At 36.9% G+C, this 17463-nt stretch overlaps 1 protein-coding gene across 4 annotated transcripts in view; it reads right to left on the bottom strand.

Annotated features, from left to right (window-relative positions):
• LOC143254273 (uncharacterized) overlaps nt 1-16898 on the bottom strand; it is a 46464-nt gene extending 29566 nt beyond the window's left edge. For 3 of the 4 annotated variants that reach the window (XM_076509168.1, XM_076509169.1, XM_076509167.1), the window contains exon 1: nt 16248-16898. The gene's annotated coding sequence lies outside the window, so the exon portion shown is untranslated. Of the gene's footprint in view, nt 1-2770; nt 2933-16247 lie in introns of those variants that run through there. The other variant, XM_076509172.1, reaches the window with a different exon arrangement.
• Nucleotides 16899-17463: the final 565 nt, after the last annotated feature.

Here is a 17463-nt window from a genome sequence, read left to right as displayed (position 1 = left end):
AGGAAAAGCAAATGAAAATAAAGCGTAGCGCATTCGAGTGTTGTACAAGTTACATATTTTACGCTTGAAAGGGTTGATCCGAAAATGAACGAAACACGTGCACGCAGCCGACATCAACCATTAGCGTAAAAGTGGTTCAAAATTATCAGTGTACTTCAAAATCAACGTGATAATTTTTTCCTAACACGCATCAGAAAAAAGTTGAAAACGACAGCAATTACGGCACGTTCCACTCACTACACATCGAGTTATTTACAAACGTAACTCGTCTACAAACTAATTTTAATTATTTATCAAAAACTTTGTTTTATGAATCTCACAAAAAGCAACACGAGAGTTATCTACGCTGGTCGTTCCTAATTCAGCAGTGTAACACCAGAGGAAGACTATTAGTCATCATCACCCACCGCCAACTTTTGGATTATTCTTTTACCAACGAATAGTGCGACTGATCGATCTGCACTAGCCGTCCCTAATTTATCAGTAAAAGATTAAAAGGAAGGCAGCTAGTCATCACCACCCACCGCCAACTCTTGGGCTACTCTTTTACCAACGAATAGTGGGATTGTCAGTAACATTATAACGCCCCCAGTGCTGAAAGGGCAAGCCTATTTGGTGTAACGGGGACTGGCGACTCTCAGATTGCGAGTCGATAGCCTAACCACCTGCCCATGCTGGGCCTATTTATCAAAATATGTATGTTTTCGGAATGTTATTTACTGAAAATTGCAAGAACGCAACAATAATATCTAGTTTTTTTAGGACATAATGATGTCATCAACATATCTGTAAGATGGACCATTTACAAGTGGAATTAAAAGACATTTTAAGAAATACATATATTCGCATTTATCACAACAGAACACTCAGGGTGTTAGTGATCCTCATAGCGGAATTGTTGGCATATTGCCAAGGGGAAAAATAGGTAAGAAGGTAGAGTATTTGGCTTTATGCCAGCAATTTAAGCAAGGAATGTTTATTTGCAAGTGGGATAACCTAAATAACAGCTTTAAAATACTTCATGCATAAATAAAGACTAAATAAAATACTTCGTCACACAGACATTTTGTATTTCTATAGTCTTGGTAAGCCAAGGTTTATTTGTTTGTTTGTTTTCGAATTTCGCGCAAAGCTACACGAGGTCTATCTGCGCTAGCCGTCCCTAATTTAGCAGTGTAAGACTAGAGGGAAGGCAGCTAGTCATTATTCCCCACCGCCAACTCTTGGACTACTCTTTTTACTAACGAATAGTGGGATTAACCGTCACTTTCAACGCCTCCCAGGTCTGAAAAGGCGAGCATGTTTGGTGTGACGGGGATTCAAACCTGCGACCACCAGATTACGACTCGAGCGTCTTAACCACCTGGCCAAGCCAGGGTTAAATGTAGAATGGAACTGTGTTAATCACTGAAGTTCTCTTAAAATGTAAACCTTCAATGACAGAATTACTACGTCATTACAAATGTTACTCTCTCTTTTGACAGAGTTTTAAAAAAATCAGACCTTCCGATAGTGTCAAAGGTCGCTTTGGTTATGGCAAATAAAAACACTTTAACCAGCTGATCTAAATAAAGACCCATACCGATTATTCGTACTTTTCACTTCATTAGAAAAACTGTTAATATTTTATTCTGATATGTTGCAAGTCGACTTTAGGGTGTGAAAATATTTATTTGAATCGTAGAACTTATCGTAACAACTCACAGGGAACTGTGTATGTTTCTATATTTATTCCCTACATCGTTTCCATAACCCTTGTATCTATAACGGAAGTTATTACGTGGTATATTAATCCCAGAAATCTCTCGCCACAGTTCCAGTATACACGAGAAAAATGCTTTGTGTGGTAGCATATTTATTCCAGATATCCTTTCCCACAACTCCAGTAACTACAGATAACTTCTGTCGTGTAGTGGTATGTTTATTCCAGATATCCTTTCCCACAACCCCAGTAACTACAGATAACTTCCGTTGTGTGGTGGTATATTAATTTCATATAACCTTTTCCCCAACGTCCGTTGTCAGGTGCAGCATTCCATGTACTAACTGGACACAAACACCTTACATACAAGTTGCAAGTGTTGCGTGAATTGAATATAAGTAAGCGATGTAACAAGATATGTGGCTATTATACAACAATCTTGAGTTTAAAATAAATTGAGCAGAGAGAGGGAGAAAATATTGGTTCGATATCTCTCCTGTATTTAGCTTGTAGTGATAGATGTGACTGTTAAAACTGAATCCTCATCCTGGCACGCTAGCATGTACCTTAATCTGGGATCGTATATATAAATAACTGTGTGTTAAAAACAAACAGAATACAGTTCATTTATCTATCGCTTATCAATGAGGATTAGTAGTCATTTGGGGTTATAGTGTTGAGGATTTTCAGACAGACATCGTTAATAAACATTTGGGGTTATAGTGTTGAGGATTTTCAGACAAACATTATTAATAAACATTCTGAATTATAGTGTTAATGATTAATTAGAACAATCAGTGTTAAATTTCCATTAATTCGTTAGCTTCTGGGGTCATATCGAAGGTCAAGGGGAACGACCCATTCGTAAAGCACTTATAATGTACATATGAAATGGTACATTTTGATGGTATACGAAATCGTGTTTACACCTTTGAGATATATTTCATACATATTTCCGTGTAATTAATGGGAGGGGGTAGTGATCGTACCCCTTTGTGTTTACGCAAATGGTATTTAGAGTCGTTTTCATATATTTTTTTGTTTATCTTTTCTTATGCGTAAACTTACCTTGTCTCACTTCCATTATTGTCTGTTTACGTGAAAATGTTAACATAAACGAGTGCCCAAGGTCACCCACTCGCTTAATATACAGTCACAAACTATAAGTTGATTTTTTTAAACTCGGAAGTCACTCGGACCACAAGGTCACTCTCACTGTCCTAAAGTATGAAACGTACAGATGTTTAGCCCCCCCCCCCCGTTTACCTCTTCCCTTTAATTCTAGGAGTTTTTACTCTTAAGATTTAAAAGGGCATGAAGCAGTTTCAAGGCAAGGCCGACGAGTTTTTGAACAAGTTACACAAGAGACAGCCATTAAAGTAAGCAGGAAGAAGCAGGGTTTTCAGCAGCGGCCGACAAAGGAATCCACGTGATTAGAAGTATCTGCACGTGCACGGGTGGAACAGCTACGCCTGCTGATGTCATTGGGCAGGATTTCACGAATCCATTTCATTTTCACTTAGGAACTACGAGCTGATGTCATATACTTTCCACGTACGGGGAAGACAAATTGGTCCTCCTCGAAGGGGAATAAATAAGTGGATAAGATACGAATTCCTCCCTCCCATTCATTTCATGTTCACTAAGGAACTACTTATTACAGGCGCGTGCACGTTCAACGAACGGGGAAAATAAAGGGAGTTCAATAAGGGGATATGTCCCCCCTGTCCTTCTCATTACATGCAACGTTTGGTGATAATTGGAACCAAATAATGGTTCAGATTTGAGGTGGAACGAATTGCGAAATCTGCATTCATTACAACGTGTTCCTGGAAATTTGCGTCAGAACAGTTACGACACTTCTGGTGAATCAGTTTCGACACCACATAGAAAGAGAAATATTTAGCAATGGTATTAAGTGTAAAGTTCTTTTTATCAAATAATTTGTTCTCTGAAACAGTCAAATTGGAAGGATGGCTGTTTCTTCATTTCAGCAATTACCCAACATTATGACGATTGTGTTAGAATCTTTTCATGTCATGCAACAAACTAGCAAATGAATTTGTACTTTCTAGTTATTAAAAGATACACCTAGATGTTGACCATGAAACCCAAGTCAAAGAAACATGTACTAGAAATGAGTCAGATTCGTACTAATCGGATAATATTTCTAAATTCAAGTGTTCCAGTCAGTTCGTTTGGTCCAAGAGATGTTTCCTGTTTATCTAATCCAAGAGAAGTTGCCAATTTACATATCTAGTCCAGAAAATGTTGCCAGTTTATGTAATCCCAAAAGATGTTGCCAGTTTATCTGGCCTAAGGGATATTCCCAGTATGGATAGTCAAATAGAACTTCCCACGTTATTTTATCCAAGATATATTGTTAGTTTATCTACTCCAAAAGAAGTTGCCAGTTTATTCAGTCCAAGAGATGTTACCAATTTATCTTATCTAAAAGATGTTTTCAGTATATATAGTCTGAGAGATGCTGTAAGTTTATTTAGCCCAGGAGATGTTGCAAGTTCATATAGTCCAAGAGATGTTGCCAGTTTATCTAGCCCAGGATAAACTGTTGGGTTATCTTACCCAATAAAACAAAAATAAATCAAGCAAAAAACGCTGGACTAATTAAAAAGATCCCAAGGTACAAACTATAATGTGGTATTATAAAATGTACCCAAGGTTTTGGAGGTGACTGAAAGTAGGACCCACATTGCGATGGGGATACACCATTTATCACTCTTAACCTCTATTCGCCAGTCTCACATAAGAAATAAAAGAGTAGCAACAGATATAGAAATAGAAATTAGGAGAGCGATATGTGGGTGCTCAAGCCCACAACGTCTCACATTTATATCACCCTTAATTGCCCGCAGACAGTTGTGGGAAGGTGACTGTTCTCCAAAGTGAAGAAGAAAACTTAAGTGGAATAAAAATAAGACAATGTTTATTTTGTTGTTTTTTAAATTTTGCGCAAAGCTACACGAAGGTTATCTGCGCTAGCCGTCCCTAGTTTACCAGTGTAAGACTAGAGGGAAGGCAGCTAGTCATCACCACCCATGGCCAACTCTTGGGCTACTCTTTTATCAATGAACAGTGGGATTGACCGTCCCTTTATAACGCCCCCACAGCTGAAAGGTCGAGCATGTTTGGTGTGACAGGGAGTCAAACCCGTGACCCTCGGATTACGAGTCGAGTACCTTAACCACGTGGCCATGCCAGGCCTGAACAAGAAAATACGTTACTACCATGTGGGTCTTACTTCCGCATTCACCTAGGGTACATTTTATAATCCCACATTATAAATTGTACCCAGTGATCTTTTCAGTTAGTGCAGCGTTTTTTGTTTGATTTATGTTTGTTTCGGCTTGTTTTTTAAGTTATAACAAAGTGATTTATTTGTGTATATACATGTATATAACAAATCCTAATATTGCTCAAATGGTCACTGGCGTGGTGCATGCAAGTATTGTTGGTATGCTATTACATATTCTCCTAAGCTTCACGGGTTCTTAGAATTAGTAACCGCTTCCTAATTTCCACATTTTCCTCCGAGAACTCTTTCTGACCTCATGAAACTTTAGCAAAGCATTTTATCTCACCGCGCACGCGTGCCTGACGGGAGAGACAGGCGTTGTAACTCACTGCTTCGCAATGTAATGTTTCGTCATCACGCCGTCACCAGCCTCGTCTGTGGAGAGGTTTACCACAACCAGAAATCAAATACGTCTTAAACAAATGTTTCTGTTCAACGTCTTCATAAAAATACGAATTTCATCAATCATTTCTAACTGCTAGAGAACTGTGTTGAACTTGTGAAGTTTGTAAACCCGTTATAATAGTTCTGCGCATGTGCACTTCTGGTCGAAAACGTCAGAAGAATAAACTATTAATTTGCAGGGAAAACATTTATTCAACTAACAAAACAGAAAAAAAAAAAAATCAGAATAACTTATAGATATTAAAGGGGCAGATCCAGAATATGAGAACGTCCTTTTGTAACTAAAATTCTCATTTCGTGTGAAGCGTCAACGTTTCTCCATTAACAGATAAGTGTTGTGTAACCATGGTAGCCATTCAAGCTAGCATTGGCCCGGCATAGCCAAGCGTGTTAAGGCGTACGACTCGTAATCCGAGGGTTGCGGGTTCAAATCTCCGTCACACCAAACATGCCCATTCTTTTCAGCCGTGGGGGCGTTATAATGTGACGGTCAATCCCAGTATTCGTTGGTAAAAGAGTAGCCCAAGAGTTGGCGGTAGATGGTGATGACTAACTGCCTTCCCTCCAGTCTTACACTGCTAAATTAGGGACGGCTAGCGCAGATAGCCCTCCAGTAGCTTTGCATGAAAATTAAAAACAAACCAAACCAATCAATCTAGCATTAATGTGTTCCTTTATTTTTTTAATGTATATAACGAAAATTTTCGGTATTGATATACATAACTAATATACTCATAATTATAACTGAAATGACACAATACTGGCAAATATAAACCTAAACGACTTGAAAACACATAGCTCTGTTTGTCACATTAGAAAGCCAGCTTTCGGGGGCTTAGGCGCTGCATATATGGGAAAGGTTCTTCAACCAGAGCATAACTTTGGTGTAAGACACCCTCCAACTGCGATTGACATCATACGATGTTAGTCCAGGTGACTGTGGCTGACATCACATGATATCATCATTTGCACGCAACATTTTGAATGGCCCACCGCACAAAAAAATTTAAAAAAATCATGAATCTTTACGCACGAGATGGTGGGCAGATTTACACAAGTCGCAAACGAAAGGTTTAAAACATTTGTGTTGTTTGTTTTTCGCACAAAGCTACTCGAGGGTTATCTGTGCTAGCCGTCCCTAATTTAGCAGTGTAAGACTAGAGGGAAGGCAGCTAGTCATCCCCACCCACCACCAACTCTTGGGCTACTCTTTTACCAACGAATAGTGGGATTCACCGTCATATTATAACGCCCCCACCGCTGAAAGGGCGAGCATGTTTGGCGCGACGGGGATGCGAACCCGCAACCCTCGGATTACGAGTCGCACGCCTTAACCACCTGGCCATGCTGAACCTCATTTGTTTTCCTTTTATTTCATTATATGCTGCACACACACACACACATAAACAAACAACACGTGATTGTATTAGATTTTACATCACAATTAATTATACTTAGAAAAACTAAAACTGAAAGAAACAATAGGCGTGTAAATGCTTGATCAAAACTAGTTTTTTAAATTAATAATACTTATTACAGAATCTAACAAAAATATTTCGTATAAAAACTGTTTGTTTTTTTTTAACAGAGCTATGTCGGAAGAATGCATTATAAATTCAGGGGGCACCAGGCTTATAACGGTGAAATCCTGGTTTAAATATTCATGTTGGGCACAGCACAGATAGCCCATTGTGTATTTTGTGCTTCACTACAAACATACACCAACAGTTCTCAACATCTTTCCCCTTGAAACTCTATCACGAACCAAAGACAATCTCACGACACCCATATTCTTAACGTCTCTTTCTTCACGAACTTTGTCACGAACCGAAGACAATTTTGAGGTTCCCCATATTCTTAACGTCTCTTTCTTCACGAACTTTGTCACGAACCGAAGACAATTTTGAGGTTCCCCATATTCTCAACCTCTCTTTCCTCACGAATCCTGTCACGAACCGAAGACAATTTTGAGGTTCCCCATATTCTCAACCTCTCTTTCCTTACGAACCCTGTCACGAACCGAAGACAATTTTGAGGTTCCCCATATTCTCAACCTCTCTTTCCTCACGAACCCTGTCACGAACCGAAGACAATTTTGAGGTTCCCCATATTCTCAACCTCTCTTTCCTCACGAACCCTGTTGCGAACCGAAGACAATTTTGAGGTTCCCCAAATTCTCAACCTCTCTTTCAAACCCTGTCACGAACTTCTCAACCACTCTTTCCTCACGAACCCTGTCACGAACTGAAGACAATTTTGAGGTTCCCCATATTCTTAACCACTCTTTCCTTACGAACCCTGTCACGAACTGAAGACAATTTTGAGGTTCCCCAACCTCTCTCAACCTGTCTCGAACTGAAGACAATTTTGAGGTTCCCCATCACGAACCCTGTTACCAACCGAAGACAATTTTGAGGTTCCCCATATTCTCAACCTCTCTTTCCTCACGAACCCTGTTACCAACCGAAGACAATTTTGAGGTTCCCCAAATTCTCAACCTCTCTTTCCTCACGAACCCTCACGAACCGAAGACACTTTTGAGGTTCCCCATATTCTCAACCTCTCTTTCCTCACGAACCAACTTTTGAGGTTCCCAAATTCTCAACCTCTCTTTCCTCACGAACCCTGTTACCAACCGAAGACAATTTTGAGGTTCCCCATATTCTCAACCTCTCTTTCCTCACGAACCAAATACACTCTTTTTTTTCAACTATACTTTAAATTTAGTATCTACCGTCGCGAAACCTTCTTCAGAATATTCACAGATCTGTAGGGGTCAGCGGACCGCTAGTCTGAACTGCATTTTTAAATGTCACCTCGTGCAGGGTTATTATGGTTAGAAGCGTGTGTCACGATGTACAGTGCATGTTGTCATTTAGTGGTAACCCTTCCTTTTAAAAATTAAGGACACATTGAAGGTTTCGAAACCTTTGCTGAACGGTGCCTTTCAATGATTTATTGTACTAACACTTCTCGAACTAGATGCAATGTAAAGGGTGGGTTCCAAGGTCGGCAAATGAATTTTGAAGCTGACTGACACAATGGGGATGTACTGTAATCGTTAGATTTGTCTGCGGTAAATGTGTAGATATAGAGATTGTTTGATCCCTTTATTTAGAAATTACTTTAAAGTAACCATCGTAACAACTAGCAACACGTGTAACCATTATGACAACTAGCTACACTTACATAAAGTAGTTGTCAGGTTTTGTAGGCCGGATTCTTTATAGTAGATGTCTGTGACTTGTTGGCGATAAATTTAAACAATAAACAAACAACACACTCTACTTGTTCTAAAATAATATATTAAAACAAGTCAACATCTATATACACGTGTTCGTTACATTGTTGGCTGTCATAGTTGTATCCAGAGTTTTAAATAACTATCATTTTCTCATCAAAGTCCATACAAGCTGGTTCTATTACTTTAGAACACAATTGACAAGTCATTTTTTTCCTTTCTAATCAGTTATTAAAATACACTCTGTGATAAGTTCACTTTAAAAATCCCCACTACACGCTCTTTATGACTAAATTCACGATCACTTAGTTTAAACCTAACTTTTTAACTAAATTTTCGACACGTATTTACATCCTGACAGAGTCTAGTATGTTACACGCACTATTATATATTATGATGCAATAATCCTCAATTAAAACAACGAGAAGAACTCGGAAGGTTTTTAGTGACAGTAGCCATCATAACAACTACCTGCACTTATATAAAGTAACCATTACACTACATAAAGTAACACTATAACAACGAGTTTCTCCACTAGTTGATTATAAACAGAGTTAGAAACGCAGTCTCAAAACAAATAAAAATGACACGAGAAATTCATAGAAAATTATTTCTACCTATTAAACACACGACCTAAACACATTTAAAAGAAAGATCTCTCTTGTCAAGACAGCATTCCGGGACGTATTTCAAAGTAATCAAATATTTTATCTGCTTATCAGTCAAGTAGCACTTGACTTGAGCACGTGGCAAAAGCGTGCAGAGTAATTTGATCACGGGTCGAATTTTATCTTTTCGGCAGGTAAAATGATGCTAATGTGTCCAGTAACTAGCACAAAACCATGCAGAAGAACTCTGAGGTGACACTTATAAAAATAAATTATAATAAGATGTTAGATATTCTGCTGAGATTAAAGATTTACATAAATGAATAGATAAAAACCCTAACGTATAAAGTGACAAGTATACAAATAGATATAAATCAGATTATAGAACAAATGCAGATTTAATTTTGACAAATACACATACGAATTTTAATTTTGAGTAGATCACATACGGATATAACCCGGTTAGCACACATACAGATCTAATCTTGACGAGAGCACGTACGTGTATAATTTGCTTACCAAACATGCTGATTTTGATTAGAACACATATGAATATATAACTCGGTTAGCACTCTTACGGATATAATTTTGACTAATAACAACAAAAGTATCCATGGGATAATTATACTATAACTGTTGATAACATATGCATGTATTTGCAAAATTTTGCAGGTTATTGGTAAATATTACAAAGCTTTCGTATATCAATTATCAAGTTTATGAATTAAGGTTTTTAAACAAAGATTTTCTCACAAAATGTTTTCTTTGAGAATGTTGACTGTTCAACATGGAGAGTAATTTTCATTTTAAGATTAAAAATAGCTTGATGTACAAGAAAATTTTCAAATTTCACATGTGAAATGGTTATAACTTCTAGATAATTATCAAATGTTTTAAAGAAGAACAGCTTTCTATTTTATCTTTTATTTTTTCACTATCCAAACGGAATCTCTGAATGTGTTCGGTAGACTTGACCGACCTCGTAACCAACGTAAAAAATAGGAACTAAATATAAATTGTGTTTTTTTCTAAAGTGAGTACAAGTTATAAATCGAAAACATAAATGTTTATTCTAATAGCTTAAAAAACATAACATTATACATTTATATACATATTTATTATATTTACCTTTCAGCAATTGCTGGCTAACATCAAAGAAGTTATAATGGCGCGGCGTACGTTAATTAATGTTATTGTATGCAATAATATAAAACTGACCTTTACAAAGTGACCTTCTTTAACTGTGTTTTAATGGATTATTATTTTATAAAATACAGTCACATTTCAGTTATAATACATTACATAATGTATTATATGCTTGTCGTAGGTTGTCAAGCCTTAAAAATGTCGCAGGTGGAGAATGTGAAACGAAATGTAAGTTTTCATATCTTTTAAGTTTTCTATATACATTTAAATAACCAAAAATCGCAAATTACTATATTGATACCATAGAATTTCATTATAATTTATCAAGTTTAGTAACTAAACTGTTTTTTGGGTCCAAAAAATATGAAATTTTTAACAGGCTAAAGACTCAACTTATGAGAACGAAGGTTTGTCTCGAAGGTAAGAAACGACGTCGTTAGCTTTGAAAATGTCTAAGAAATCACTTGAGAGACATTATGAACTTTCGATTGGTTATTTACTGTCATATATAGAAGTAAGTGTATATAAGAGACTTTTTTACAAAAATGGAAAGAGGTGAGCCAGACCACTATGTTTGATCAGTACATAAACGATATCTCAACAAAGAGAAAAAGACAGAATAATCTTTTTTTAAATCCTAACTTTTCAATGTCGGTACTTTGAGTTCCTAATTCGAAAAAAAATCGTAGACTTTGTCTTTTGACAAGCATTTAATTTAAACCAGTGCTGCATTCAGCATACCACGTTTAAGTATGTGTTTTTTTATATTTACTTTTAAATTAAGAAAGTAAATAATATATAATATGTACATTAAAATTATAATCTGCTGTTCCATACCCAAACCTAATAACATAAATTCATAAGATAGTAATTTAATAAAATTTTGAATGAGAGTCAACAAACATGATTATATGGCTTTTACTCTTGACACGTATGGAAGGGGTTATCCTGGATCCCAGAGCGTTGGTAAATACGAACAATAATTAACATATGTTCATTAAGTGAAATATTTATACATTTCAGTTTAAAAGAAATGTTTTGTATCGGTGATTTAAATCCAGGTTAGTGACTTATGCCGGCGTATCTAGAATGTTAAGAACTATCTGTGTATTTGTCTGTTCGTAAGGAAACGCACCGTTTGGCTTCGTGTAGCTACACGCGAAAATTCGAAATTAAACAACAACTGTAAAAAGAAATCTTTGGCCGCTTGGAAAGTACTTCAGCTAATAATAAACAACCTTACAGAATAATACAAAGAGGAAGAAAACAAAGATACTGGCTATGGATTTAGCGAAGTATATCCAACTTTACAAACCTGCTGTTTCCTTCCGTGTTGAAGTTATGCGTGCTATTTTTGATAAACCGCTCGGTAAAGAGTTCAAGAACTTTAACTATAGGCCACCAGGTGTGTTTTTAAATACTTCAGCTTTTTATTATCTAAAAGCTTGAGTTTTGAACTTCACTCAAAGCTACCTCAAGACCATCTGCTCTTTACCAAATTTGACTGTTAACTAACTGATAGTACAATATGTACTACGTGGTTTCCTTATTGTCGTAAAAAACGAACATTATTTGTTTAGTTATTAGTCAAAGTAACGTGACAGACGGACATGTCCAGGTTAAACAGAAAAAAGCTAGTCATCTCTTGGTTAATTCTTGGCTGACCTTATAGTAAACGTTGACCGTTATTCTTACTTGACCAAACGGTGGAATCTGACAGTTACTTTATCCTGAACATGTGGACCCAAAGTGCGAAGTATGTTTTTGCAACAATGGGGTACCAACCTTGAACCCTCGGATTCACAGCTCGTCCAATTGTTTTTCTTCAGAACAAATAATGAGACCAGGAAAGGGTTTTTTTTTATTACGTGATTGTGAACTGGAATCAATATTAAAATATTGCGTGGGTGGATATATATTACCTATCTGGTCTTGCAAATCTACACCAGTGACAACAGACGTCAATGATACTTGTGTTTGTTCTTTCTCAATCACTGTTTCTAGAACGAAGAGGGCCACTTAATATTTTATCTTTGATATAAATTATAAGTTGAGATTAGGTCTGACATGGCCAAGAGTGTTAAGGTGTTCGACTCGTAATCCGAGAGTTGCGGGTTCGAATCCCGGTCGCACCAAACCTGCTCGCCCTTTCAGCCGTGGGGGCATTATAATGTAACAGTCAATCCCACTATTCGTTGGTAAAAGAATAGCCCAAGAGTTGGCGGTGGGTGGTGATGACTAGCTGCCTTCCCCCCTCTAGTCTTACACCGCTAAATTAGGGACGGCTAGCGTAGATAGTCCTCGAGTAGCTTTGCGCGAAATTCAAAACAAATTGAGGTTAATGAGGATTTCGGTCTTGTTACAAACATTTAAGACTCGTGCCTGGCTGAGGATCGGAGGCCGAAGGTTCGAACCATGAAATGCTGCTGAAAATGTCCTTTGGGTGCTGCTGAGTGGTTGTCCCCCCTCAAATTAGACGTTCTAGATTCGGAATAATTACACCTGAATCCAAATTTACCTGAAAAATACCAATAATAGGAAAATAACATAACCAAGTAAGAAAAGTGTACGTGGGCCAAGCGGTATATCTGAGGTTCTGTGGCTCGCAACACATTTATACACACACACACACAAGGAAACTGCGCTTCCCCCTCTGTCTCCGTGGGTGCCTTACAAGGGCGACAGACAAACCGCCCTATTCGATTTGACAAAAATAGCCCAAGAGTTGGTGATGGGTTGGTACTGACTGTTGTATTACATCTAGTCTATCACTTCCAGTCTAGGGGCGTGTGGGGCAAATAACCCTCGAACAGCTTTACGTGAAATTCAGTCAACAAACAGAATTCTCCAAGTTTAATGTACAAAATAAACTCAATCGTAAAGTCAAGGTTTACATTTAACTAGGTGGTTCATACCTACAAAAAATTCGATGTTTTCGAAAACGTATTTCAAAGCTAGAAGTTTCACGTGTTCCGGTTACTAAATTTTGTAAAGCAGATTCGAAAGTTCTATTTCAACTGTAGTTTCAAAACAGGTTTTAATTACAAGCTTATCGACAAATTCCAAGTTTTTATATTAAGTTTCGTGTCGTGTACAGTTAGTTTGTTCTGTTAGTTTATCTGAAGCCATCTTTTGGCTATAATGTGAACTTCATTTTATTTGAAATTTCAGTTATTCAAACTGTACTGTTGTAATTAACAGATTCCAAATTTAATACGTTTGATCTTGCAATTGCTTTAAGTTTTAATGACAGTGTTAACGTACTTATGAATATAAGATATTGTTAATAACTAGCAACGTGCAAAACGCCAGCAGGGAATTTATATTTGACGTAATTTGTTAACCTTCCTATTTTCCCTGGAGGATGTACTTTTATAATTGACTCCGAGCGTTTGACTTCTTTGCTTGTTTACATATTTTTGCAACAAAAGCTGTTTATTTTTATAAACAGAATTATATAATGGCGTTAAGTTTGATAGTTATTAATTAAAGTACACTTAACTTTTACCAGAAGCTTATCAAAACATAAATATACAGAGTAGATAGTAACCAAGGGACAAATGAATTGATAAATACCAGCAAGAATACAACATTAGGCTTAATTTTAGCTTAAGCCTAATACCCTAATAATTATTCCATTCGTGTTGTGCTTACAGTCGTTTAGGGCAAACTTCCCTCTGGCGGCTAATCAGGTTCTACTCGATCCAGATATATTTAGGTCATTTTTTTAAAGGTTTTGATGCTACGTAGATTTAATTTTCAGATCGTTTTATATAGATAGATAGATGCGAGTTTTTAAAATATAGTTTACACAATTTTTGCTTAAAATGGTGATTGCATGCTCTGAATGCTGTTAAGATCTTGATGTCAGGTGCTTTATTTATTTTTAAAAAACACGAGATTTTTTCTTTAAAATCTAGGCCAAAGTTTAGTTCATTGCCACACACAGACACACACACACACACACACACACACACACATATATATATATATATATTTGAAAATAGGCCAAAAAAGCTGATCATCTATCGTATAAGGTTTGCATCTTTGATAGTTTTGGGCACTTTAACTCGTTCGTTTGTGGATAAATAGCTCTCCAAATACTAGATTTATTTTCAGATAACGTAAGACATTTAAAACAAAAACAGCCAATATCACATTTTAATATTTAATTATCTATAAAAAATTCTGAAACTGGTCAACTTTGTAACTTAAGGTTTGATTTCATTTGAATTTCGCGCAAAGCTTCTTTGTTTGTTTTTTTGAATTTCGCGCAAAGCTACATGAGAGGGCTATTTGCGCTAGCCGTCCCTAATTTAGCAGTGTAAGACTAGGGAGAAGGCAGCTAGTCAACACCACCCATCATCAACTCTTGGACTACTCTTTTACCAAAGAATAGTGAGATTGACCGTTACATTATAACGCCCCAATGGCTAATAAGGATGAGCATGTTTTATTCGAAGGTGATTCGAGCCCGCGACCCTCAGATTACGAGTCGAGTTCCTTAACCACCTGGCCATGCCGGGCCTTTTAACTTACGGAAGCATGAAGTGTGATGTTCTGTCTTCATGATGTCCCATTGAAGAAACGCGACATTTTACAAAGTTAAAACGAAGATTTTTTATATAATGTATTCCAGGGATGTGTCAAAGGCAGTGAAACAGTTAAAAAACGAACTAAATGTTTTGCTTGCAAGAAATTCAAAATTAATCCGTCAAACTTTTCTTTAGTTATTCAGCAATGAATTCGAAGGCTTATAAACGTTAGAGCTTGGAGGGGGGGGGATTAATCCCCCGCGATGGGCACTGTGCAGGTTTCTGCTTGGCAACAAATATTGAAAATTCTGTAAAGTAATTTAATTATTTTTCATGGTCGTTTAAAATTAATCAATATTTTACAGTTTTGAAAGCTTGCTTTAGAACGCACACATGTACATATGTATATATCATATCGAAGGCAAACAGGACACATTGTGAGGGTACAACTGACAGAAAGTAAAGGCAGCAAATGTGTTTAATTCAAGTTAACTAGAAAACAAAAATTTTAAATTAAACCAAATTAGACGCAAAATGAGAACCGTGATGAAAAATGACTGACTAACTTTAAGGGAAGAGTGCACTACGTATTTGATAATTTCAAATAATGTAAAGATAACACAAGTATTCTGACTAACTATAAGCGTTGTGAGTCCGCAGAAATACCACCAGAAGTTCCAAGGGTTAAGACGGTAGCGATTATGAGACAAATATTTTCGTTACTAAGTAAACATGGTTTTAATGAAGAAACATACGAACTGTTTGGACGTAAGCTAATGACTGAATAACGGAGATTGGTTCCATGACAGCGACCAGTTTGATATATTGTTGTTTTCTTAGGGTACAGTGAAAAACAACAATGCCAACTAGGCCATCACGTTCTCTGTGTTCTTTCAAAGTTTAAGCAAGAACAAATCAAGGAAATATACTCGATTCGTGTAATATTAGCACAGCATAAGTTATCACTAATAACGTAAATAAAATGTCCCGCCTGATTAGTTCTCCTATAATAAAACAAATTTTAGGTGGTGTAGTAAAACACAGTTTCGTGTTCAGTGTGTTATAGTGTCACATGTTCAGCACAACAAAGTTTCATATTCAATATGAAACAATTTCGTGATTATAATCATAGAACTTCGTGTACGACATAACACATTTTTTTTTGTTAGAATAATACACTTTCACATACAGTACAAACAATTTAATATACAGAACAACAGAGTTTCGTGTCGATAATATTTGCTAAATTTCACGTGTCTAACTTCACAGTTACTGGTACAGATTTTTGTCTTACCTCGTGATCCGAATGAAATCAGGCGTCAGCTAAATTTTTCCGTTATGAAAGGTTTTAAAGTTGACTCAAACAGGTGCCCGGCTTCAAACGCAGTGACAACTTTGTTACAACGACGAGTCTCTAACGCACAAGTTAAACAGCCTACGCGGCTCACTATGTGTAAACCGAGCGTCGTCCGTTTAAAGCCAGCGCGTTTACTTTCTTTACGCTATGTTTTTTTTTTCTTCAATGAAAAAATAATAATTAAAAAGAAGAAAAACCGACTTGTGGACGTTTACGTCACTTTTAAGGGTTTCGTTACTCCTGACGTAAATATACGCGCGCAAATAAGTAGTGCTTCTGGTTCGAAACTTCTCTCTCTGAAGGAAACTTGTACTCTGGCGGACTTGAGGACGCGCGTTCGCGAATTAGCCCCAAGGTAAAACGTGCCAGGTGTTTGTAAACGGCGTACAAAACGCTGTACGTGTGCGTGTGTATGTGAATGCTTAGCCTACCGTACGGCGTCGTCTGCTTTCCCAGAGATGGTTGATCGCCCATCTGTGCTGCCCGGAGCTCGCATTCCTGTCACGTGACTCTTACCTGTGCCTCGCGTTTGTACGATATGGCAACTTTTCTAATTTCCCTCCCTAACTAACTCTGTCAATTAGTGCTCGTGGACCCTGTTTCCAGTTTTAAACAGGCACTTTGAAACAGTCATGATGTAGGAATGCTGGCGAACTATAGAGGAAACCACGAGGGCATGAAAAAAAAAAAAACTGTTTGTGAAATTAACCGAAACAAAGTAAAAACCTACTATTAACGTTTTTTAAACGTAAACAGTAGGTGAAAGTTTGAATTTTGGTTTTATATAAAGACTTCCAACGGTAACTTTTGTTTTATTAAAAACATTCATCTCTTTATCGTCTTTATTTTAAAGTTTATATAGCGGAATAATAGATAACATACAACAATTCTTGGACAATATATTTTGTCAAACCGATCTTGAAAAGTTTGTGAAACTCACACATGAAAATTAAGTTTTAAAAATGAGCACGTGAAAATTTAAACTTTCAGAAACGCAAACATGGCAATAAAAACGTAACTTGGCCTCAGAAGGTAACACTACTGTCAGTGTGGCCTCCAGTAAATAAAGCACACATTGCTGTATTATGAAGACCAATGTGTTTCCCACCTTAATATTCAACTCTAAACCAGTAGTTGTTTTCTAACGTTACGT

Source organism: Tachypleus tridentatus, chromosome 6, assembly GCF_004210375.1.
Source record: "Tachypleus tridentatus isolate NWPU-2018 chromosome 6, ASM421037v1, whole genome shotgun sequence".
Lineage (NCBI taxonomy): Eukaryota > Metazoa > Arthropoda > Merostomata > Xiphosura > Limulidae > Tachypleus > Tachypleus tridentatus.
This window is presented reverse-complemented; position numbering and strand designations above follow the sequence as displayed.